The sequence below is a fragment of the Pleurodeles waltl genome, chromosome 11 (assembly GCF_031143425.1).
Source record: "Pleurodeles waltl isolate 20211129_DDA chromosome 11, aPleWal1.hap1.20221129, whole genome shotgun sequence".
NCBI classification, from domain to species: domain Eukaryota; kingdom Metazoa; phylum Chordata; class Amphibia; order Caudata; family Salamandridae; genus Pleurodeles; species Pleurodeles waltl.
Window position 1 is genome coordinate 945,717,917 of NC_090450.1, and position 27,319 is coordinate 945,745,235.

A 27,319-nucleotide genomic window follows, 5' to 3' on the forward strand; every position below is an offset into this window, starting at 1 on the left:
TTACCTGGCCTAAATACACACAGATTTCACAATCACCTGCAAAAAGGCATAAGCTGAGCAAGCGCAAAACCCTATCCCACACACGCTATGACGCTGAGAACATTCCCAACTCACTTAGGCAGGCTCCGAGATCCCGGGAAAGTCATGGTGAATTTAGAAGCACATCATACCTCCAATTTGCATTATCACAGAAAAACAATTTAAACAATAATTCTCCGTCATAGGGCCCCAAAGGGCCAAACCATCCTCTGCTATCAGAACTGTTAACGCGTCCCTTTATGATAACTTATTACACATCAGGACTCGTTTTAGGCCAATGAATCTTTTGACCCAGTTGAGAGACACCGTAGGACGAGATAGCTAATCAATATATCAATCAATACATCAATAATGTCATCAATATTTATCACGACAATGCATTTCACTTTAGTCAAAGTCATTAATCAATTCAATAAACGACCTTTGACCATGACCTTTCAGCCATGAATAACCACACCAATTTAGTAGAATTTTATGAATTGTATTCCCTATTAGTTACAATCTAGCAGCAAATGTGTTAATCTCAACATCAAGAAACATAATAGCATAGTCATGATATGGCAACTTTGATAAGATTTCAATAAAGCGAGGATCACAAACATTAGAACATAACACGGCGTGAACATAGATCAAGTTTAGCAGAGTGTCAATATCGCGTCAGTTCAACAAAGCATAGTCTCAGTCGTTTGTCTATTTGCGTCAGTTTAGTGAACACCTGTCCTAACCACTGATTGGCATTAGCATGTTGGGCTTCATGCAAAACAATTTAGAACACTAATTTGGAAAACATCTAGCTAAGGTCTCTGTCAAAAGCAAGCAGTTGGTACCTAGAAAGGAAAAGCAAACAGACAAATTACAAATGCATGGTCATAATTACCCTCCAAAGATTAGGTCAGCGCACAGGTTCAGTCTTCGTCTTCAGGACATCAGACAAATCGCCATCAGTCAGAACTCAGCTCTGGGGCAAAAGGGCACTTCCCTCATAAGGAGGAAAGTGTAAATTGGGCAGTCTAAGGGCAAGAATGGTTTTAATAAATCTCAAGCCACCAGAGTGACAGAGTTTTGGGATAAAATCAATAGCATTCCCTACCTAATTCTAAATGACTTCCTGTGACATGGGTTTTTATCCCTTTTTCGTAGTACATTCCCCCAAAATCCTATTGGACATTTGCTATACCCCACTATCTTTAACCTATCATATAACGCATTAGGTAATCCTAATCTTCACCCCATATTGGTTTACAAGTCTTTGATTGGTCTTCATAATTGACGTCTTCAGAGGTGGCACATCCGGTGTTACTTCATCCCTTGGCAATTCTTTGCGCATCTTTTGGTCAGCAGTTCCATTGTCTTCCCCGGTTTGAATGACCTTGTACATTACAATAATCTACACTGTTTCAATTCATTTATAACATTTATTCCATGGGCATAGAAAATACGCCTGAGAACGGATCTAACATGGTTACATTCATCTTCCAAGTCGAAGAAAAATAACACGCAGGGTCATGGACCCTCGTGAGTCAGCACACTGAAAAATAAAAATAAAACGCATTTAATATGAGAGCTGAGCAGCTAAGCTGCAGCTCATGCTAACTTAAGGCCTATGAGCTTTTCAATACAGATTTAATAACGCAAATGTTAGTATAAGCTCATTTGAACGTAATATAAACATTTTGATCATCATTATCAGTTTGCGTATACATTGGTGGCCACTCTTCGTGGTCACAATTCAAGTGCACGTTTAAGCAAAATTGCTATTACTATAGTTTCTATGCGGCATCATCACACATTAATTCATAAACATTTCATTTTAATATAGATTATATAAGCTACGCTCTCTCAGACTCATGCTGAGCAAGACTTGAGTAAGGGCATACACAACAAAGACATATGAGAAGACAAGCGACTCTTTGCCTCAACTTCATGAAGTTTAAATAACCCCCAGGAGGAGTTTTTTCCCAGTAATGCACCCAAAACCTGGAATGACCTCCCGTTGTATGTATGCACCGCCTCCTCCTTTCCATTGTTCAAATCTACATTGAAGAAATATCTAAGGGATACTGGCTAGACTGTAGTGCTTTCCTCTTATCTAGTTTCTAAGCACTAACATAACACACCAGAAATGCACTTCTGAGGTCAAAGAAGACTTTTATTGTTGTTAATTCTTCCCCAACCACAATATTTATGAACGACGAATTAGTAGCTTTCAAGTCCGCGTTAATCAAACAAAATATATCAGTTTGCAATATACACAGCAGGTTATATTTATAAGATATTGAATGCAAAGCAAAACAAATACTTCACCGTGTGGGAACTATTTACAGCTTCATCTTTCTAAGGTCTGCAAGCTGATGACCCCTGTCAGCCGCGAGAAAGAGATTCATCTACCCACACGGGATTGCTGGCAGCTGGCGCCAAGCTCCAGCACGAGGTCCGGCAGATTCGAATCTGACTCTCTGCAGCCTGTTACATTCGTTACAAAGGTGTGCCCCCTCCTCTCAGACCTGGGAAACTGAGCAAGCCTTTTGGAGACTGGCCAGGTCTCCAAGACTACTCCTGGTCCCAAGCTCAAGCAGAGAGAGCAACACCCATGTACTCTCTCTTATCATGTCTAGTCTACTGTGAGAAAAACATCTTGGTTCTCTTGTGCAAAAACACAGCTTGGAAAAATACAGCTTGGATTCTCAACTGCAATGTCTAACTCCACGTTAAAGGCAATAGGCAGCTAACCTAGATATCAAATGCAATGTCATGTTAAAGGCAATAGGCAGCTAACCTAAATATCAAATGCAATGTCTAGTGTCATGTCAAAGCCAATAGGCATCTAAGCTGAATACAAAATGCAATGTCTTATATCAAGTCAAAGCCCATAGGCAGCTGAGCTGAATACAAAATGCAATGTATAATATCATGTCAAAGCCAATAGGCAGCTGAGCTGAATATAAAATGCAATATATGATATCATGTCAAAGCCAATAGGCAGCGGAGCTGAATACAAAATGTAATGTATAATATCATGTCAAAGCCAATAGGCAGCCAAGCTGAATACAAAATGCAATATACAATATCATGTCAAAGCCAATAGGAATGCAATGTCAAAGCCAATAGGCGGCTAGACTGGATACAGCATGTCAAAGCCAATAGGCAGAATACAGAATGTAATGGCTAATGCAATGTCAAAGCCCATAGGCGGCTCAACTGAATACAGAAAGTAATGGCTAATGCCATGTCAAAGCCAATAGGCGGCTCAACTGAACAAAACATACCATGTGCTACTGGTGAACATTGAGCAACTAATATGCGCAGTGGTGAAACACAAAGTCATTGGTCAAAACAAACTTTATCAAATGGCAGTACATTCCGCCCTTTGACCAATGAATTTTTGTTTCACATATCTCTTGTTTCAAACAAAAACAAAAAAACATCAGCACAAAAAAAAAACATTATCAGCAAATCAAATTTGAATGATCAAAGCAATCCCTGTAAAGCAATAGAAGTGAATTAACACATTGATCTCATAACCTTTCACATCAGATACATCTACATAGAAAAGACTGGGCAATTTTTATACTCTGAATGAGTCTCTAATTCAACAGTGTTAGCAATTTGATGTGGCATGAGTTCTACTCATGTAAAGATGCACGGTCCACCTGAAAGGTTTGCTGGAAGGTAAGCAAAAGTCAGAGTTCCATACGAGAGGGAAAAAAAAAAAAAAACACAGCTTAGTTCCAGTGGAAGAATGCAATCAAACAAGTTGAACTTGAACTGAAGGCGCAGTTTGCGCAAAATGGATCCATGGTGCTGGCACTTTACTCAGCCAGGTTCAGGTTGGGGATTCGGTCCCTTCCCCGACCCCACATGCACACACCGGAAGGGGGACCACACAGCACACTCAGGGACAGTGGCGAAACGTGGTAGGATCTGCAAAAGAAACAAGTATGACTTTTCTTGCAAATAACATTTTTCATTTAAACTGCACCCTTCCTCTTTCTTTCCCTGTTTTATAATCAGCAGGACGTTTTTGGGGCCCTTTGTTACATTCGCTGCAGGTTCTGGAGGATCACTTGGGGCTTCAGCCCACACATCAGCACTGAGGTTTTTATCTGCTGCACCACAGCTTCCCTTTTCTTGCACTGTCAGAAGGGCTGGGGCAGACTCCTTCTTTACCAAACCTCCATTCACTGCACTTTTGTCAATTTGGGCCATTCTGTCTCCAATTTGTATGAATGAATCAGATTATTTTCTAGGTATCAGCATAATTTCGATTTTTCCTTGGTAATTTGCAGCAATCACTCTCCCTAAAACCTGCTCAATTTGCCATTTCTGTCCTGGTAACTTTCCTCTCCCCAACTGCTCTGTGACTGCTTGCATGACAGATTGCTTTTGTGCGTGCTGCACAGTTTTTATCAAATCTAGGGGAATGTGCATCTCTCTCATCTCTGCCCACCTGTAAGTGGCTTTTTCTCTCAGCTGTTCACATTTCTGGGGCACCCACTTAGCCATCCCCACTAAGGCAGAATTCTGGGTGAACACTTCTCTCTCTGAATTTTTCTCATTAACATCTGCAAGGTAATTGAACCAGTTAGGTGCTAAAACATTAGAAAAATGACACATCTCACGTAGCTCTTGCTTTAAAATCTGACACACATTATACAACTCCATTCCTTCTCCTGTGCCAGAAAACAACATTTCAGTCAATGAATCATTAGTAAAACAAACATGCTTTTTATCTTCAGTGGACACGAGTTCAAATGGTGCACTCAACTTCATTGATAACTCTTTTACCTGTGGTACTCTAGCCCTGTCTTGCAAGTACCAGATCCATTGTATGATTCTAGCTAGGGGCACTATTTTCTTTCCTTGTTCTTGATTTACATGTACATCAGTTTTTCCTTCTTGCACTGCGCAGAAACCTGAAGTCTGCATTATTTCATTTGCCAAATCACAAGCGCACAACTGCATATAATTTTTCACAGTGACCATATACAAAAGTGTTAGGATTTCTCTCAAATGAGGGCTATTCTTTTTCCAAAAATCAAACAAGCTAATGAAACTCGGGGTGTCTTGCTCTAAAATCCTTCGTTTTACTTGTGCATTTTGCAACGGTAACTCGTAAATCACATTCTGGTCTCTCTCGTCCGTGTTATCAGTTAAGGAATGCATTTTGGCTGCCAAAAACCCTGGCTCACACGAAAACTCAAAGCAGCTCGGAGCTGTCTTAACCCCCTCATTACTGGAATGGGACAAGAAAGATTCTTCAAAAACAGCCTTTTTATAACTTTCAGTCGGGCTAATTTGCTCACGTAAATTCCTATTTTCATGTTCCAACTTCCTACATTTCTCCTGCATTTCTCTGTAAGCAGATAAAGGTATCCAGACCTTTCTGTCATCATTACTTCCAAAAGACACTTTTTCTACATATGTACAACAGAAATTATTTCTCAAAACACTATCAGGCATTTTAGCTACACATGCATTTTCAGACATGGTCTGTCGTGCTTCTGTAATTCCCCAAACAACAAAAACAATTTCTGTAATTCTCCAAACAACAAAAAAACAATTACACTTTTAAAGTGTGCACTTAGAAATCTACCAACTCGTCAACATCCTCTTAATCACCTCTTAATGACCGACCCCACTTCTGGTACCAATTGTAGTGCTTTCCTCTTATCTAGTTTCTAAGCACTAACATAACACACCAGAAATGCACTTCTGAGGTCAAAGAAGACTTTTATTGTTGTTAATTCTTCCCCAACCACAATATTTATGAATGACGAATTAGTAGCTTTCAAGTCCGCGTTAATCAAACAAAATATATCAGTTTGCAATATACACAGCAGGTTATATTTATAAGATATTGAATGCAAAGCAAAACAAATACTTCACCGTGTGGGAACTATTTACAGCTTCATCTTTCTAAGGTCTGCAAGCTGATGACCCCTGTCAGCCGCGAGAAAGAGATTCATCTACCCACACGGGATTGCTGGCAGCTGGCGCCAAGCTCCAGCACGAGGTCCGGCAGATTCGAATCTGACTCTCTGCAGCCTGTTACATTCGTTACAAAGGTGTGCCCCCTCCTCTCAGACCTGGGAAACTGAGCAAGCCTTTTGGAGACTGGCCAGGTCTCCAAGACTACTCCTGTTCCCAAGCTCAAGCAGAGAGAACAACACCCATGTACTCTCTCTTATCATGTCTAGTCTACTGTGAGAAAAACATCTTGGTTCTCTTGTGCAAAAACACAGCTTGGAAAAATACAACTTGGATTCTCAACTGCAATGTCTAACTCCACGTTAAAGGCAATAGGCAGCTAACCTAGATATCAAATGCAATGTCATGTTAAAGACAATAGGCAGCTAACCTAAATATCAAATGCAATGTCTAGTGTCATGTCAAAGCCAATAGGCATCTAAGCTGAATACAAAATGCAATGTCTTATATCATGTCAAAGCCCATAGGCAGCTGAGCTGAATACAAAATGCAATGTATAATATCATGTCAAAGCCAATAGGCAGCTGAGCTGAATATAAAATGCAATATATGATATCATGTCAAAGCCAATAGGCAGCGGAGCTGAATACAAAATGTAATGTATAATATCATGTCAAAGCCAATAGGCAGCCAAGCTGAATACAAAATGCAATATACAATATCATGTCAAAGCCAATAGGAATGCAATGTCAAAGCCAATAGGCGGCTAGACTGGATACAGCATGTCAAAGCCAATAGGCAGAATACAGAATGTAATGGCTAATGCAATGTCAAAGCCCATAGGCGGCTCAACTGAATACAGAAAGTAATGGCTAATGCCATGTCAAAGCCAATAGGCGGCTCAACTGAACAAAACATACCATGTGCTACTGGTGAACATTGAGCAACTAATATGCGCAGTGGTGAAACACAAAGTCATTGGTCAAAACAAACTTTATCAAATGGCAGTACACTAGACACATAGCTCTCACAGATTGGGACCTGTCTCATTTCTACACTCAAGACTTACCAGCTACACCTGTCACTTCAACCTCATTCTTGCTGGCTGCTGAAATAATTGTTTTTGCATCTCTACAATACTCCTCGCCTCTGGTGTGTATGACATTTCGTTTTTTTTGCTCTCTGTAAAACGCATTAACATTCTCTGGACTGGGCTGCTGTGCTGACTTCCCATGTAGCTCCCCCTCGTTTCATGGACCACTATGTGGTGAGGATTCCTCGAGCTGGGTCTCAACAGTTGGACTTTCTTGCTTGAAACTGAAAAAATCCTCAAGTTAACTTAGAAAGTGCCTGTCTGCATTCCTGTATCACATTCACATACCGCCCATCTTCCATCGTAACAGATGCGCTGCAAGAGAACCTAGTAAAATAAAAGACAACAAAACAGTGACCCCCATATCCCATCTAAACCTTCAGTGCAACCACTTGGTGTCCAACCACACTCTACTGCAGACCTGCCACCTTCAACAAAAATCACACCGTGTAAGAAGGGGGCGGGGGTCCGTGCCAAGAAGTACCCAAGAGGCACTTTTGCCCTAATCTGGGCCCAAACCCTCTCAAGAAAAAACGCTTGCTGAGGATTTATCAAATGTCCTGTGGTGTTTTCACACTCACTTTACGAGACAGGAAGGTGACGCAGGAGACGCTCCGTTCGAGTCTCATTTAACCGTCAACGGTTTCGCTCTGTCACGATGCACACGGTCAAGGCGTCACGTGACAGAGCGTGGTTGCGAGGGGCGCCCAAGTGTCATACCTCTAACAACTGTTAGATAGGATCGTAAACAAAGCGACAACTCAAGCCAGAGCGAGGCTTGAAACGCATACAGCTCTTCATCGCGCGCAGTCCGGTTGATGACGACAGCTCACGTCCACACGGTTGTGCGCTTGCGCACTCCCCCGCCCAGGGACATTACAGCAACTGAACTGAGCCGCTGGTTTGAACCGCGGAGAGGCAGAGAGCGAGCCCCGGAATGCACCGGAGCCCGAGGAGCGAGACCTAGCCTGGAGGAGCAGGAGCCGCGCCAGGTACTAACCGGCTCCCCACGGAGATCACTGCGAGGCTGGTGATACTGTGGGGACCGCACTGATGTGTTTGTGGATGGACCTGGAGTTGTATATAAAACCGGAGGGCGCAGGGGAGATGGGACAAAAGTAGGGAGTTATTAAGGCGTAGACGATTTGGTTCGCAAATGAGCCCACGGGTGGAGGTATTTGAGAAGTGCGGGAGTGAGGCACTGGACATATACGTAGCTCTGGTACAAGGAAAGAGTCAGGGATCGTTCTTGACCAGAATGTACCAGAGAAATTGGTACAGGAGAGTAACTTGGGTGTTTGTTACAGAAGCAACCAGGGGTCAGATCAGGGGCTTATGATACAAGGGAGCTAGTACTGCAGAGAGACAATGAGTTGTGGGTACAGAAGAGATGGAAGCATCTGGTACTGGGGAGTCACCATGATATGTGTTAGAAGAGAGATCAGACGTCCTGATGGTGAGTGAGAGAGAGAGGCAAGGGAACGTGGCACCCAAGAGACCCAAGGGATCGGGGGCACAGCTTGGGACCAGGGATTTTATGCACAGGGGTGACACAAGGATCTGTCTGGTGCTTGAGGAGGAGCAGGAGATCTCATGCAGGAGACAGGGCAAGGTATGTGAAACCCATACCTTGCCTTGATACGGGAGAGAAGCTAGGGATTCTGCAATATGAGAGCAAAGCATGGGGGGGGACTGATACCATAGAGAGACCCACGGGATCCGAAGCAGTTGATGGCCCCGCAGACCGAATAAAGGGTTAAACTTGGATCTCCGATCTGATGTGAGACATCTGGTGAGAAACTGCCGGATTCCCGAGAAACTGACTGACACAGCAGAGACAGTGGATTGTCCGCTACAGGGGACCCACCAAGTTATTTGGAACTGCCATGATTATGGAAGCATTGTACAGGAAAGGCCAGGTGATCTGTTTCAGGGGACCTCGCACGGGAGTGGTGGGAACATCTGGAATAGGAGTGATGTAGGATTGTACTGCACAAGAGACATATAATTAGATGAAGAAAAATCTCTTGGGAGTTAATAGAGCGACACGAGGCTAGAAAAGTTCGTAAAGCCGTGAAATGTTAAATCTGAGAACGTATGCGGCAAACACCAGATGTCATGCATGAGAAATACAACCCATTTGAAGAGGGTGACATAACTTGGTTAAATCTAGTTAACAGCCATTGAGAAGAAGCTAGATCAAAAGCCATGTGTATCTGATTAGGAATGTGCATGGGGGATCTGGTGGTGAAGATAATCATGAGAATTGGAAAGACTGGTGATTTGGTTTAGCATGCAATTTTGTGGTGTTGATGGGTCCCAGACATGTTATCTGGAAAAAAAACAGCAGGAACTTATGGAGAATATAGCGTTGTGTAAAAAGTCCATATTTGCAGAGTTTTGACGAAGGTGACAAACCTGCTGAGAAAAAAAGTACGATCGTGTAGGAGATGTCTGTTGAAGGATAAAGGGCAATGGGCTTCTGGTTGAGAAGCGGGATATTTTGGCTATTGGTAAATGAATAAGGTTTAGAACATTGACGTATGACCCATCTTTGTTGACTGTTAATGGACTGTGACTCTTGCTGAGATAGATTTATGCAAACTAAAACTCATCCCTTTGTGCATCTGTGAATGGTATATGCTATTAATTGTGACTTCTCTCTGTAACGGCACAATTTCATTGCAAATTAAATGCCACTGATCTACCGTGCTCTGTTCCTTTTCACTGTTAAATCGCTGCCCCATATTGCTTAAGTACGGATAGGCTTTATATGAAACCAGGCGTTTTGGGGTTAGTATGCAGTGTGGTCATATGTACTAATTGCAGTAAGTTGACTTCGGTGATACAGACCAAATACCCTCCTGCCCCCTCTTCCCCCCCACCCCCCGATCTTTTTTGTGTCCCCACTCGTTTTGGAAGTATGAAGCAAGAGCTCTATCATTTACTTGTCTCTGTTGCATGAGTTAGCTACTCGTGCTGTGGTGGCATTTTTCTGATGTTTTCTCGACCCTTCCCCTGCTGATTCTGTCTTTAGTGTGAATCGGTTCATGCAGTTACGGCCAGGCTGTGTAAGTAGTTAGCTGTGGATAGAAAACCTCGCCGAGGACCAGCAGATCACCGATCAAATGATAACCGTGGGAACACACTATACATCTGACAAGTGCATCCAAGTGGCTTGTAAATCCATTTTCCGTTGGCCATCTAACACCGGAATCTGTGATCTCTGTTGAAACACACATTCTCTGTAGTTTGCTACTTATAATCAGTGCTGAAACAATCAAGCTGCCGCTCAGATAGTGCACCAAGCTGTTTTGTTTCTCCATTGTTGACCCTGATTGACAGCCCAAAGTTCACACTCAGCCCCATCTTCAGACACTTCAAATCATTCATTAATCACATACATAAACACGAAATAGTATTACAAGCTTTTTTCAAAACTTCTTTATTCAGATTAATTGACAGTCCATACGAGAATAAAATAACTAAAAACAATACATAAAAATACTCACATCTGTCAATTAAAAAGGAAATAAAGTGCAATTCGAAAAAGTACACTACTATATAAATTCACATTATTCCTTCATAGACAAACTGTGCAAAACCATTCAATTATTAAAATTTGCCTTCAAAATAAGTTTTGAACCTACACGTTTTTTTCTCCATCATTAATGCTGTTATAAATGTTTAAAAAAGACTATACGCTTAACAGAAACAATACAGTTTAACAAGAAAAACAAATTATTCAACTAAAATCTTCTCCAAATGACTAATCCAGGTATCGCGAACAGCGTCAATTTAAGCTACTCTTTTCTATTGTTATTGACCCTAGAGCACACTCAAAGCTTTTGAAAATAAATTTTACTATTAATTATGCATGTGCTTTTACGATTGGCACGCAGGGTGGGGGTGGGGGGGGGGTGAACAGGCTCTTCTGATTGATATCCCTGTTAAACTATGCCTTGTTCGGTTATTTCTGATTGTTTTCATTAGTGAATGTGGCCTTGTTGTTTGGATTTAATTTCTGTATCCTTGAAGGTCGGTCCGCTGGATCTTTATTATGTACATGTTTATTAAAATTAGCTGGCTTGTCCTTTTGTGTTATGTTTAAGGTGATGCAATTGCTTACTAGAAGTTACTGCTGTTCGACACTTATTTCATCCTGTGATCTATGTCGAAGCACCCACTGTTCATCCTTCTGTCACCAAAAAAGCAATATAACATGTGCTGAAGTGTTCGCTGTTCTTGCCTCACTTGAGTCTGTGCTAAATCCCTCTCTGCCCGTCTCTTGCCTCCAGCTGTGATCTGTGCTGAAGCGCTGCCGTCCCTTTGGCATTTCAGCTAGTTATTTTCGTTGACGCGGTTAATTCATTGCTGATTTACACCTGTGATCTACGGAGTAAAACTTCTGGTCCTTCCCTTATTGCAACATGTTATCTCTAAAGAAGCACTCGCTGTCAGTTCTTAGCCTGAACCTGTGATCTGTGTTGAGTCACCACTGTGTCCCGCTGTCTATTACTCACCTGCGCTGGTGATCTGCAGTGAAGTACTCACTGTCCACCTCTCTCTTGAATCTGTAATATGACGTTGATCACCTATTTTCCGTCTCACCTGCTGGAGCACGCATTGTCCGTCCCTCGCCTGAACCTGTGATCTGCCCTGAAGCATCCATGGTACAACCCTCACCTGGGCCGGTGATCTGATGTTGAAAGCTGACTGTCTGTCCTTCACTTGAGCCTAGGATCTTCCTTAAAACACTAAGTATATTTCAGGTGATTCCGTGATATGGCCTGGAGTACTGTCTGTCACCTGAACCTGTGATCTGCCCTGAGACACTCTGCCCACTCTGCCCCCTGAGCCTGTGATTTGTCTTGAAGCACCACACATTGTAAATCCCTCCCGTGAACCTTTTATGTGACCTAGAGTGCTGACCTTCCATCTGTCATCTAAACCTGTGATTTAGTCTGGAGAACTGGCAGTCTCACTGTCACCAGTGGTCTTGTCTGCCTTGAGGCACTCGCTGTCCATCTTTCACCCGATTCTGTGATCTGCCCTTGAGTACCTGATGTACATCCCACCCCTAAATCTGTGATCCGTTTTGGAGAGCTGACTGTATATCATTTACCAGATTAGTGCCCTTGTTTCACCTGAGCGAGCTTGTGATCTGCTCTGAGGCACTCACTGTCTATCTTTCACCTGAAGCACTAATTAAACTTGTGTGGAGCACAAAATGCCCATCTTTTACCTGAGCCTTAATCTCAACTAGAGCACCTGCCATATATTCCTCCCCTGAGCCTGTGATCTAACTGGGAGCGCTTTCTCTTTATCCTTCACTTTGGCATGTGATTAGCCCTGAAGTAGTCATTGTCCTTTTTTCACTTGTGCTTGTGACCAGCCCTCGAGCAGTCATTGCCTGGCTTTCAACTGTGAGCTGAGATCAGCCCTGAAGCAGTCATAGTCCGTCTTTCACTTGAGCTTGTGATCAGGCGTCGAGCAGTCACTGTCTGGCTTTCACCTGAGCGGTGATCTGTCCTGAAGCAGTCACTGCCCGGCTTTCACCTGAGCGGTGATCTGTCCTGAAGCAGTCACTGCCCGGCTTTCACCTGAGCGGTGATTTGTCCTGAAGCAGTCACTGCCCGGCTTTCACCTGAGCTGTCCTTAAGCAGTCATTGCCCAGCTTTCACCTGAGCTGTGATCTGTCCTGGAATACCTGTTGTACATCTCTCATCTGAACTTGTGATCTGGCCTAGAGCTCTGACTGTCTATCCATCACACGAGCCTGTGGTCTGGCTTGAAGTACATGTTGTACATCTCTCACCCGAACCTGTAATCTGCAATAAGGCACTCACTGTTCATCTTTCTCCTAAGCCTGTGATCTGCGTTGAAGTACCGGTTGCACACCTGTCACCAGATCCTTTGATCTGTCCTGGAGCACTGTCTCTTACTTAAACCTGTGATCTGCCCTGGAGAGCTGACTGTCTATCCTTCACCTGAACCCGTGATCTTCGCAAAGACATTCAGTGTTCATTTCACAACTGTCTTCGTTGTCTTTGCTGGTGAGCAGTCACACAGCCCATCTAACTCTCGAGATTGGTAGCTGTTCAGAAGATTTTCCTTTTTTGTTCTCTGCTCCTTACCTCTGCCCTTTTGCCATGGGTGGTACATGTGGTCTCTTGTTGGCACTTGGATTGCACTTTTGTGTAGTGTTTTCCACACAGTTCCTTAGTGCATTGTATCTTTCATCTTCCCCCAAACGAGAAGAGCCACAAGCAGACATTGGTATTTTATCAGCATCCGTTGTAGCTTTGGTTTGCAGCACAGTCAATGCGAATTGTGTGACTGTGGTCACCAGTTTTTCGGACCTGAGACCACTGGCCCTTTCTACCAGTTTGTTGATGGATCTGTGCTTCTTCTCATCAGCCTCTGCCTCTCACAATGGCTTCCTCTCCTGGCTGTGCCCAACTTGCTTACTTTTGATGCCTGTGCTCTTTCTTGCTAGATGTTGTCCCCTCATCAGTTTGTTGTACCTCCTTGCAAAGTCTCCTTTTGGTGGCCGTTGAGCAATCTGTGCTGCACCCATGCTTACGTGCTACCATGACAAGGTCATCTATCGGCGTGAATAAGGACTACAATGTGTGGACCAGAAGTTAAAAAAATTGCTGAACTCTTCCCAGTCCTTTCTTTACTGCATCATTGTTCTGCCTGACCACACAGATTCACTTTAGGTCTGGTCATCGTTTCATTTTAAATGGTAACTTGTTACTATAGTGTCCTTGAGCAATGATATAAGGAGTAGGCCTCACTGTGAGACGCACCAAATCCACAGGCACGGACAGTAAGCAAGGTGTGGCAACTTTAGCTGGAAACTGAAACGTGAAGGCATCAGAAGGGGCTAAATACTGAAAGGAAAGTGCCCTTGGCGAAGATGGTCTTCTACTTGATGTTGCAGTACAGTGATGTAGCAGGAAGCTACAATGGTTGTGATGGAAAATACTTTCCATCTTAATGGACAAAAATGTCAGTCCAGTAACATGGCAAGCCACATACAGTGGTTTGGGATTGCGAAGGGGTCGATGGAGCGCAGGCGTACTGAGCATCTCTGAATCCATTATTAGCGGAGTACAAATGAGAAGCTCCTAGCATGTTCGATTGTGGCGCTAGGCAATGAGAATCTTCCCTGCGAGGCCCAGCTACAGAAATTGTGCCTCAATAGCACGGGATAGAAGGCCACTGTTCTGACGGTTTTCGGTTGACACTTATGTCGACTACCAAAGCTTGACTTTATTTTGAACTCTATTGTGTTTTACTGGGTGGGGCAATAGAAACGCTCTTCAGTGGCACCTTGATAGACCAAGTGTTTCCAGTGGTGGCACCAGCAACATCACTGATACCACAGAGGCCCAGTTAACAGCACACAGTTGTTCCCCCTATCTGAGTGTGTGTGTGTGTGTGTAAGTTAATGTCCGTCAGTTGTGTGCACGTTTTATCACTGTGATTGTTTGGTCAGAGAAGGTAGTGTTGGGGGACCGTCTTGCAGTAGTCACGAGGTCACTGGCAGGGTACCTGGTGTTTGTGTAAATGCCCTAGTCTGCCTGGATGGGCCAGTTCCACACCGTATGCCTCAAGCATCTCCCCTCAGGGTGTGTGCTGGGGTTCCACCACGGAAGCTGGGTCTCTTGGCCCGGACGTCAGTAGGCGGCATTCAGCGGTGGGCGGGTGGGCGCAGCTGTCATCCCTGACTTGTGCTTTGGTACTTCTGGCACTACCCTCACTTATCCGCTTGTTTACTGGCTGCATTTCTTTCCCTGTCCTTCTTCCGCCCGCCAGTAGAAAATAGGAAGCTCTTCCGGGCCGAACGGTGGGCGTGGGGTCAACCCTGTGATGTCATCGGTGGTGAAAGGGTTTGTGAGGCTGCCCCCACCACCCCTGGCATCTCGGTCGTGCATGGACTTCTTGCAGAGGAGAGGGAGCGCATCTCGGAGTCCTTAGTGAAGGCCGGCCCCGCAAGCTGCACCGAGGGATCGAATGCTCTAGGTCTGTGTGGTGTTGCTGGTCCCAGTGCCTGGCTCAGCTTTCTAGGGGTGCCTGTGTGGCAGGTACCCCACTGCTAACACGGGAACGGGTCCACGCATCCCTGCAGCCTCACCCCAGAGGGGTCTCCGACCTCGGTGTGCGGCTCTTACTCGGCCCTCCACCCGCCGGCCGGCTCACCCTCGGTGCTGAGAACAGGTACAACTGCTGGGACTCTCACAGACTCCTTCCCCGCCCACGGCAGGACTGGGCTCCTCACTGTACTGTTTGCATTGTCACAGCTTCCCTCTCACACCTTTCTTCCCTACAGACCCAGCTTCACAGTTGGCCCAGAAGCGGCACTTATGAGAGAGCCTCTGTAGAGAGGCCACAGCTTGAATGGGCGTGTCATGTGAAGTCTTGAGAAGGGTTGTAGCATCCCTGGCTTTCCTATGCACCGTCCTTCCCTAGGTGAGCTCCAGTGGACATCCTTAAATACAAGACGTGTTTCCTTGCATTACCTGATATTACTGCAAGTGATGTGCACAGTGTAGATATTGTCCAGAGGGATGCTGTGTATTATGGCCATGTTGTACCTGCTCCTCCTCTGTCTCCAGGCGCTATAATAGAAGTGGGTGCCTAGCAGTGCAGGTCGTCCCTGCAGGTCCCGTCTTGCGGTGAACTCGGCCCATAAAACAATCCGTACTTGCCGTGCCTTGGCACCTGTGCCCGCCAAGAGGGCGGGTGGTTTATTTAGAACACACCTTGCTTCAGACTCCGCTCCCGCGTGGGACGGGAGGTGTCATGATCCACACCAGGTGCCCTGAGAATAGAACCTTTGTTGTGCCAGCTGCACCCGGACCTAGGAAAGGGCTGATCGGGCTGGCCTAAGAGCCTAGAATGATGACTTTGCAGCACTGGGGCCACGGCACAAAAAGGACCTTCACGCTTGTATGGCCAGTGTTGGGCTCGTAACTGAATAGATTGGCTCATTTTGATCTGAAGTAATGGTTTTGGTCATATTGTCCATGTAGGAGGCACACAATCCAAACTGAATTGACTCTGGGTTTTCCGATAACATTTTATCAGCCTCAGCAGGATGAATGCCTGACTCGGCCCCGTGGGGATTTATATCTGTAACCAGCAGATAGCCAAGATAAAATACAGACTTTTGCAGCGGGCGCGCAACCCACTGAACTATACGAGGGTTGTATGTGTGATATGCACCTGAAGCCTCAGTGATCAGCAGTGCCTTGGACATGTATTTGCCATTACGAATCGCAGTAGATGTCCTTTGAGTCGCAAGAAAAGGGTGTGTTAAAGGGTCATTTCTTCTCTGGCAGCCCGCTTATAGGACTGCAGAGCTTGGATGGGGTACCCCCTGGCGAGGGCTGGCAGTGCCCGCTCTCACAGTGTATGTAAGCTGTCAGCATCTGACAGTGTGCTCCGATCATCAGGTGGGCAGACAGCGCCCCCCCTATGCTGCCTCCCTTCGAATGTGAGCGCGGGCATGATGTCCCAGCATTACCTGCTGTTAAACAGGGTCACGCCCATTAATGTTAACAAGGCAAAAGGTTCAGGCCTAACTGCGAACAGCCCCGTTGTGCTGCGAAGGATTAGAGACGCCTTCGTGGCACCAAGGATGAGGACGCACGCGCCCAGAAAGCAAGCATTGTGCTGCCAACAGCTTCCTTGTGCATCGGGCCTGTATGTGTGTGGCGACAATTGTGTGTTTTTTGTGTTTATTTTTGAATCTCTTGTAAAGTTATACGAAACAGCATGACACATTTGTTAAATTTGCGAACGTTTTCTCTTTGCCTCACCCTTGTCAAATTTGTAAATTTAACGCTAACAAAATAGTTTTGCCTAACTTATACTTTGCAAAGAACACTTAGCGCTCTTCTGCTGTGCAGAGAAAGGCTCTGCACGAGGCAGTCTCGCGTAGACAAAGAATCCTTACAGTTTTTTCCTTAGCTAGGTTCGATTAAAGTGAAAAATGATCTCGCTGCCCCTTGAAAATATCTTGCTTCATGAAACAACCTTCACATAGCATATAAATAGGAACGCTTTGCAAGTTTCACCCAGAAAATGAATAGTGAACTTCTCCAGCAGTGGAAAAAAAGACATCTCTTAGTGAGACTCGATCTACCACACCAGTGTATGTCAACACTGTGGTATCAGTGAGCAGAGGAATTGTTTTCACTTAGGTCCTGATTGGCACCCCCCTGTTCGGCCTCCAACCGCCAGACTTCACACTCTGTGATCCATTGCCCGGCCTTATTTTGTCCTGTGAATTGGTGAGATGATCTCTTCAGAAGGAGGGGAAATAAAACCATCAGAATCACGGAAGTTGTGTTTTCAGACCACATGTGTGCCACAGCGCCTGATTCTAGTGGCAGCAACTGAAAGGATACAGGCCGCTCTGGGACGGGGGACCAAAATAGCGCTTGGCGTCTACAGCATTCTTGTTGGGACAGAAATGTAAACAAGGCGTAGGCGGAACTCCCCTTACGTCCTGTTCCGCAAGGATAAAACAGGAGCATTCCTGCTCTTTTGGTTATTCCCGTCCTCGCGCAGAGACTCCTGTGCGAAACGTTGCAAGATGCCACAGGTCATTTTTTTAATGACAGCTGTGCTTATTTTAGCCAATGGGATTGGTCAGAAAGTTCTGGTGTTATTTTGTGGGGTTTTGATTAGCCAAAATGTTGTGCGTCTGATCTGTGTCTGTGCATGAGAATTACACATGGGAGGAACATTTTAGAGGCTCTGGAAAACAATAAAATCTAAAGGGGTGATATAGTAGTTTCACCCTCACTGAATCCATAAACTAACTATATATATATATATATGTGTGTGTGTATATATATATATATATATATATATATATATATATATATATATATATATATCTGTCTCCCCTCTCTCTCTTTCCCTTCCTCCTTTCTCAGTGGAAAGAGAGCTTTCGTGCATACCATAGGCACTGAAATCCCTAGGCCCCTCCAATAACACATCATCACATGCTTGCACAGGCCCTGGAACCACTTTAGAATGCATTGGCTTTATTAACCTCCACTACTACTGGCCATACCAGTGCCAGATTATTTGCTGCAAAAATGCAGACAATGTAACATAAAGGAATCAACCACTGGCAAACGCACTATGTCTGGCCTTAATAAGCCTGCAGTTTTTTGTATTCATTATTTTTTGCAGACATGTACATTAAAATTTTATCTAAATGTGGCATGCATATGTTTGTTAAATAAAAAGCCATAACCCCCTCCCAAAAAAATGAAATGAAAACAGAATTGGCCGTCCATCCATGGCACTAAATTGAACGCCTTTTAGGTGGGTGTGCATAATTAAAATACGTCACTTATAGTAAAGAGAGCCAGCGGCTGAAGTAGGTTGACCTATTGCCACACGCTGTATGGCGTCATGGGCAGAAGCATAAGGTGAATGACATTTGAACACAATGATGGATGAGGAGACTGATTGAACGTTCCAGTATATATACATATTTGTTCATATTTTTATTCTGGTTCTAATGTTGGCCTCATTTAAAAAAAAAAAAAAAAAATGTTACTAGGCCATACTTATAAGTACATTATATACCGTTTCAGTGGAAGAGTTTCTAATATTTGCTTCTCCTGTTATATAACTTTATTGTGCTGGGCTGTAATGCTTATGCATTTATACTTAGCTTGTACTTAAAAATAGGTTTATGATAGTTTGGAGTATGGGCGTGGGAGTGAAGATTAGAGGAACATTAGCCAATCATATTTTGAGAACAGCCTCATGTATCTGCCAAATAGCTTCCACAGGTTGAGAGGAATGAACAGTAAAGCAATTCAGAAAGTCCGTAAGCTGACGGGAGACCAGCTACTACTCTGTTACGCCAGAGATATTCTGCATTTGTGTGTTAATTGAGGACATAGAGTGACGTACAGTGCATTTTCTAAATATTGTAATATTTCTTTCATAAGTACTGAGTCTTATCACTTATACTGCTTTGCCACAGACCTGAAGCCATAACCACAATGTGAGTTATCCATGGTATGTCGCACATCCGACCATACTGCGATCATTAAACCGCTCCGTTCCCTTTGTTATTAGACCTGTTGCCCCACAGGTGGTTGCATGCCACCGACCTCCTGTCACAGGGTGCAGTTCCTAATGACTGGCGCAGTGTGAATAGTCTATATATTTGCATTCGTGCCTCGTGGAAGGCACTGATGGGCCCATGGACACCGCCCTCAAGTCTGACCACTGCAGGCCACCGTCTCGCCACGGGACTCGCTGGGCCTGTGTACCTTCATTAAAGGCTGTGTTCAAAGCCGCCCAATGCCAGGATGACGTCTACTGGCGGGAAACGGGGTTATATTTGTAGCCTTTACTTGCTGTTGTGATTAGGAGACACTCCCTGCTGGGATGTGTCCACACCTGGAATGCCTCATTATTTACCTCATAGGTGGAACGAGCCTAGAATGTTGATGTTTCCAGCTGTGGCTTCTGTCGCCCCAGAATCCTCCATTGTGGTGGACCCACAGTTAATGTTTGTAGATTATTGTGTTGTTCTAATTTGGGTCATATTCTTCTAAACCGTTGTTTCTCGGCGGCACATTTTTAGGACGCTATATTCAGCGAGTCCGACCAGGTACGAGTCTTAATTTCAACCGCTTTGTCGAACTCTTTAATGAGCTTTAGGAGCGCACTGAGCTCATGTAAAGCTGCCGAGATAGCTCAGTGGGTTGAGACCCTCTCTTTATTGGAATGACTGCTTAATAAAGAGAACTGTACCCCTAGCCCCAGTTTGTAAATTGATGACCACAACATTCAGCCTAAAAACCTTGCGGGAATATTTGGGTCCTCACCAGAGATGTATAGCGTATCATGAGAGAGCGTACCCCCCTGCCTCCCTAGCAAGGACTACGGTGTGGATCCACTGTAGACCGTATCACGGTCAGCGAAGTATGGGCGGCCTCATCGCCTTCCTATTGCCTCTTGCCATCATACCCGTCCTCCTCCTACAGCCCTGTTCCCTCTCTTCCACCTATGTGACACCTTTCCATCATGGATGCGGGCTCCTAATCATTGTCTCTCATTTAACCGCGCTGTGCATTCTGGGGGTGGTATGTCTGGTTCCCCTCAGCCCAAACGGACTACATTTCCAGATTAAGTTTTTTTCTAGAGAGAAAGACTGGACTGGAGTAATGTGTCCGGGATGACCTGGATCCCTCTGGTAACCTAATGGTGATCAGTGTCCTCGGTTGTGCACTCACAGTCGCTTTACGGTGAGGTGGGAGAGTTTTGGGGGCATTGTTCAGTTCAGTCTCTGTCCTCCCTCTCTCCATCTTGTTCCCCCTTCCCTCATCCCACTCTTTTTATCTCTTGTCACCCCACCGACCCCCATATGTAAATTACTTTTATGCTACACAGCGCTCTACCTAAGTTCATTGTTTTAGTATTTGTAATAGTTTTGATGGCCCAGAACCAACCTGTTTTTAGTTTCTGCAGCCGAGATCCGGTTTCATACCTGTCGGCTCTGTATTACAATGCACAAAGCTTTTTACAAGCTCAACAGTGAAGTTATGATTTGTACTTGCATGGCTGGCAGCATTTCCGTCACGTGCCTCTCGTTATAGGTTGAATTCAGGCGAAGGGGGTGCTTAGATGATTGCGTGACAGTGTACTTGCTAGTAGACCTCCTGTGAGAGTTATGCTATGCTTTTTTTAGGTTTGGCTTGATATCGCCGTTACTTACATACCTCATGTGATTCACAAAAAAGAGCGCTTGGGGTACTACTGCGAAATGGGCTGAGGCTTCACCCACATGTTAATTTTCCTGAGTGCAGGAGTTGATTGGGCCAAAGTTGCGCGATTCCATTAAAGAGAGTGCTTGTATTTAAATGTTTGGCTTGTGGCAAAGCTTATACCCAGGCTGGCAGGAATTATGCATCTGGGGAGGACCAAATTACGTGGACGGGTACACTAAATTATGTGGCAAAAAAGGCAGTTTATGCGGCTTAATGCAGCACTTTTTTATAGTCTTATTAATTTTATCATTTTAAGGCCCAGCCTGCTTGCTGCATTTCATCTGCAGTGCACCACATCCCACATGGCCACTTCCTTTAAACCCAGATACTATTATGGGATGCTGTTGTCTATAGTGTATCTCTTTAACCATTCCAAAATGGCCAACACTTTGGTTCCAATTGTAGCTGCCATGTTGGAACTATAAAACAATCCTAGACTATTTACAATACTTCTATTCAGTTCCTTTATTGCAAGTATACACTTTTTTGTACTTCTATTCTTTTAATTTATCTTGCATATGTTGTGGATTTTAGTGTGTATTCTGTTGTGGTTATGTCAGGTGATGAATGCATGAATGAGTCAGTTGATAGACAAATAGATGCATGAGGGCAAAGATGAGTGACCAAGTGCGTTTATGATGACCTATTGAATGCTTAAGCCCATCAATGACACAAAAGGCACTTTCATTCATAATCTAGACCTTCTGGCATTGTCAGTGCTTGTGAAAGCCTCCGAAACAACAGAAGGTTTGTTCTTTGTGAATCCTTGTTAAGGCCACTTGGGAGAGATAAGATTTTGCTTAGACAACTCATTTTGTGTACCATTGTAATTGTATGATGTGTGCCTGTTGATTGCCTTGCGGAAAAGCTTATGCTCAAAACAGCAAGCTTGAGTTGGTTATGGTGACGAGCAATAGGCCTGATTGGTGCACTAGGAAACATTATGTTTGATGCTGTATGTCTGATATGCTTATTATAAAATGTTATAACAAAAACAGTAGGCCTTGCTTATTCATTGTGCTAAGCATTTGTTAAAACCAGTAGGCCTTTAACAGTGGATTGTTTTACTGTTTTTGTTACAGGCTGCAGACAGGTATTTTATTACATGTACTCTCGTAGATTACTGTAGGAGGCAAAGGTATGATGTTGGTTGCACCCTTTGAGAGAGACTGCATCAGAGCGTTGCACTGTGAGAATCCTTATTAGGCCCTCTTAGGAGACATAATGTTTTTCCAGTTGTAAATTTGCACTCAATACAGTAGGACCTTAGTTGATTACACTGACAAGCCAATGATAAAGGCCACGGGCCCGATTGTTGTGTAGGGAAAAGTTATGCCAGATGCTATATGTCAATTCTGTTTATTATGGAAAGGTATAACAAAGACAGGTCTCATTTATTGTAAAAAAAAAAAAAAAAAAAGTGTTACAGCTAGTAGGCATCTATCAGTGGATTGACATCATACTAGGTTACAGGCTCTATACAAGTGTTTTGTTACATGCAATCTCACAGATTATGATAGTAGGCAAGGGTTTTTGTGTTGGCCTCCAACTCTGGGAAGGCCTAGGAGTACATGATTTTCACTATGATGATTTGTGTTAGACCCTATTGGGAAGGTTTATTTAATGCTTTGGCAACTGTAATTTTGTACATATTTGTACTTTTATAGCTGTATGCATGATGGTTTCCATCTTATGCGTGCCTCAGCAGGACTGTACAGGTTATAGTGTCAAGTCAATGGTAAAGGAAACTTCTCAGTTCAATAAGAAATGTGATTGCCAATGCTTGTTATTTATATATATATATATATATATATATAGTATACCAGTACTTAATTTGTGGCGATGTTTGCTGCTGCTCAGCACAGGCACCTTTTTCTAAACATCTGCACCTATTTATTCACTGCATGAGGGCACAGTGTGCCTATTTTTTTTAGCAGAATTTCTCAGTGGCAAATTCATATACTTTAAACAAGCACTTTGACAGCTGTCGCTGATATTTGGCAGCAGTGGCAGGAGCTGGGGTGGTGCCAGCTGCAGCTGACTCCCAAGAAATATTTTTGGGCCCTGGCTCGGGGTCCAGGCATTAACCTCCTTCTTGTGGCTGTTGTTTAAATGATTTCCCTTGTGAGCATCTCTATCTTATAATTATTTATTTGTGGTCTTGTATAGCCTAGACGTTTTCATTCTAGATCTACACCTGTGTAGATTTAGGTATATTTCTGATTATGTAGATTGTTTAAATTCTTCCCAACGGGCAGGGCATTACTAACAACTTGTACAGCTCTGTGGAAAAGATCAGGATTCGCCATTTGGTACGTATACTCCACCTGCCCCTACAGGACTTCAATCAATCAATCACTTGTAAAGGGCGCTACTCACCCGTTAGCGTCTCAAGGCGCTGAGGGGGGGCGGGAGGTGTGCTACTGCTCGAATAACCAGGTCTTGCAGCATTTCCTTAAGGTCAGGAGGTCCTGGGTCTGTCATAGGTGGACGGGGAAGGCGTTCCAGGTTTTGGCGGCGAGGTGTGAAAAGGATCTGCCGCTGGCTGTGGTTCGATGGATGCAGGGAACGGTGGCGAGATTGGCGGATGGGTTCGTGGAAGATGAGTCGTTCGTTGAGGTAGGCAGGGCCTGCGTTGTGGAGAGCTTTGTGGGCGTGGATGAGGAGTCTGAAGGTGATCCTCTTGTTGACGGGAAGCCAGTGTAGGTCTCTGAGGTAGGCTGAGATGTGGTGGTGGTGTGGGATGTTGAGGATGAGGTGTGGTGAGGTATTCTGGATACGTTGCAGTTTCTTCTGGAGTTTGGCCATTGTTCCCGCGTAGAGAGTGTTGCCGTAGTCCATTCTGCTGCTGACGAGGGCGTGGGTGACCGTCCTTCTGGTTTCGATGGGGATCCATCTGAAGGTCTTGCGAAGCATGCGGAGGGTGTAGATGCAAGAAGATGAGATGGTTTTGACTTGCTGGGTCATGGTGAGCGATGAGTCTAGGATGAAACCTAGGTTGCGTGCATGGGTGGTGGTAGTTGGTGCGGTTCCTAGGGTGGCTGGCCACCAGGAGTTGTACCATGCAGAGCGGTTGGAGCTGAGGATGAGGATCTCAGCCTTGTCCAAGTTCAGTTTGAGGCGGCTCTTCTCCATCCAGTTGGCGATTGCATGCTGTCCGTTGTGGAGATTGGTCTTTGCGGTGGCGGGGTCCTTTGTGAGTGAGAGGATCAGCTTGGTGTCGTCTGCGTAGGAGATTATGTTGAGGCCGTGAGATCGGACGACGTTGGCGAGCGGAGCCATGTAGATGTTAAAGAGAGTTGGGCTGAGAGAGGATCATTGGGGAACGCCGCAGATGGTCTTGGTGGCTTCAGACAGGAAAGGAGGGAGGTGGACTTGTTGAGTTCTATCGGAGAGGAAGGATGTGATCCAGTCCAGGGCCTTGTGGCGGATCCCAGCGTCGTGGAGGTTTGAGCGGAGGGTGCAGTGACAGACGGTGTCAAAGGCTGTGTTACACTTGTACAATATTTCATAGTTCTTATTTACATAAAGGGTAGTATCCTTTTCATTACCATTCTGTTGTCTCTCTCTAGCTGTTGCACAGTCCAGTCTTGACTGCTCCTCTCCTCTTCTCTCTGTCTGCCTCCATTCTCCTCTCCTTCTTCCCCCCTCCACCGACTCATCAGTCTCTCTTCCCCAGCCCCTCTCTTCTGCCCTCTTTAACACTTTTCTATAGTTCTGCCTTCTCTCTTTCAGTATGCCTCCCCTCTTGTCCACACCCCGTCTGTCTGCTGCCTCTCTTTGCAGGTTTATTATTTTTTTTGCTCTCTTTCTCCAAACCTTTTATCTTTCCCCTACCTGTTCCTCCTCTCTCGCTAACTCGTTTTTTCTCCTTTTCCAGCCTTGTCTATCTCAGCTGTTCATAGAGTGACTCTTCCTTTTGTATCCTCGTGTACTTGCTGAAATGCAGACATTTTGCAACAATAAAAGTGTGCCCCTTTAAAGGTCCCTATAAAAATGTATGTATTACAGTATCTGTTGCTTCCCAGGTCTTTTCCCAGGTCCACCGGATTACCTATTTTTCCGCTACAGCTTTTACTTTCTGTTGCAGGCTGTATTGTATTCCCCTTTACCTGCCATTTACTCATTTTCTGTTGGATAAATGTGTTGTTAATTTGTAATCCTGTGCTTGTAATTTATTGATTATTTGCCTGTACTGTGTTTGTCTCTTCCTGGAGCATTGTTCTTTCACCATGTTTGTGATTGGTTGTTGTGCTATTGCCTTCCACTATTGACGTCCTGGAACTATTATTTTTTTGTTTGCTCATCACTCCATCAGAATTCATGTCTTGATCTTCAGAGTGTGCTGTGTTCAGCGCTTTAATCTTCCCATGCCCTCCTACCCCTGGTCTCCTCCCTTCATATTTTAAAAGTTAGGATGCAATGAAAACGTTACTTTCCAGATGGCCACCGCGCTGCTTAAGGCAACAAGCGTCTCTCTGCACCAACACATGTGATGACAATACACATCGCATCAAGCAGTGCGGTGGCCATCTTGAAAGTGTACAAAGCAACGCTTTCATTGTTTTCAATGATTTTAAATCAGCTGCAGAGATATTAGAAAACACGGATAGCATCACTAGTTATACATTAGTACTCAAGACTAGCTGCAATTTTCAATGCTTGTTTATTCTCAGCTGGCCCACCTCTCCAAAAGCGAGAATGCCTCTTACACAGAGCACAGATCAAAGGCTTCCTCCGGCTCCCTTCGCAGATAAAAACCTGTTTGCAAAGCAAAGCCCCAATAATTGATTTAGCTTGTGCTTTTGAAATTGAAGCTTTAGAATTAGCTGAGATGGGTGCATTCTAGATTCTCTTTCAGGACTCTCTTTTTTTGAAGAGACACTATTGTTGTTTAATTGTTGATAAGATAATGACAACCCGCTGACCTGGTTCTCCTAGTAAGACGAGTTTCTAGCTTAGTACCAGTAACGATACTTTACTGTTTTAATAAGCTGTCTGCGAAGGTTCTCCAAGACGTTCTTAATTTTGTTGACTGCTGGTATCTGTGGGTGAACATTCAATAGTTTCTCATAGGAGTTGATGGAGAGGTTGCACTGTAACACGTATGCATGTCAAGCATTGGATGTTTCTCTGAAAAGTAATACTTTTAATATGCTTTAAAACCAGTTAAAACTAAGCCCGGTACCAAAACCACGAGTGTCTCTTGTCATTATCAACGTGGTACCCTGACCAATTCTATATATACTAATATATTGCATGCCATAGTGCATATTCCTTAGAAGGGAAATGCTGTCCGACGGGGCCAGGTTAGAGAATTCTGGGATGTACTCTTATAAGGTAACACCATGTCTTTTTACTGAAATCATTCACTCTTTGGTTAGTTTGATCTATCCTAAGACCTCGGCTCTGACATAATCACCTTGCAATGTTGGCTGGAATTGTGGAAAAGATCAGTGGGGCATGGAGGGTTCTGTCACACTGGCAGCACCTCCCTTGATGGTTAGGGGGCTGGGGAGGGGGGTCTCTGGGAACAAAGGCACCTTATATTCCTCCAGGGTACCAAAGAAGTCCATAATTCTGTATTCCTTGATCGGCCACTGGATGCTGGCCTCATTGTCAGTGCCTGGCAGTCATCTCTGGACACCATCAGACCACAACCGAGATGAGTTCACTGCGGCTTGAAAAGCACAGCAAGACATTTCAGGATGGTGGAGCGTAGGTGTGAGCACTCCAGGGACAGTCCCTTCCCCTAGGTCGGCTCTTTCATTGTTGTCCTCCTGCGATCTGCTGGATCCAGTCCCCGGTTGCTACGAAGCCTGGCTCTGATTGGCTCCCCTAAGATCTTATTCCCACAATAGAAGATGGATGTCTGCGTGGACACCAACGCCGTGTCATGGTTTATGGTTTTATGCTTCACTCCCACTGAAACCTGAGCGGTGACCACCTTACTCTGGCCTGGTTTTGTTGGTATCTTCTATAGTATGCCAGTCACACTTTCAGGGCATGCCATGCCAGTTTCTTTCTAGCTCTTTTTCCCCTCACTTTTTGGTAAATATTTTTGGCATCTTTGTTACTTTAGGTTATTGGTCTGATATTAGAGAACGCAGCTAAGCTCCGTCGTTTGCCCCAGCATCCCAGGTGACCGCGCTAGTCCCACTGCGGTGGTTGGTATTCGTGGCCTGGTTTCAGGACATCGCCCTCACACGAGCATCTACTACGCTATTTTATCTTGCTTTGCTTTGTTTTTTTGTTGGTCTATTTGGCTTTAGACTGGGCCTTGCCACTGAACCTCGCCCTTCTTTTATGATCCTTCAGAGTTTGTTTTCCCCTGGGCGATGCTTGTCTGTTTTTGTTTCTTTCTCAGCGGTTCTCATGAACACCATCAGGTTAGTTTTCTGCCTGTGATGTGCGAAGGGGCTTCTTAGCAGGGGCG

At 44.5% G+C, this 27,319-nt stretch overlaps 1 protein-coding gene across 1 annotated transcript in view; it reads left to right on the forward strand.

Moving 5' to 3' along the window:
- Positions 1-7,916: 7,916 nt before the first annotated feature.
- Positions 7,917-27,319, forward strand: part of SPECC1L (sperm antigen with calponin homology and coiled-coil domains 1 like) — a 474,653-nt gene continuing 455,250 nt past the window's right edge. The window contains exon 1 of the mRNA XM_069215113.1: positions 7,917-8,052. The gene's annotated coding sequence lies outside the window, so the exon portion shown is untranslated. The remainder of the gene's footprint in view (positions 8,053-27,319) is intronic.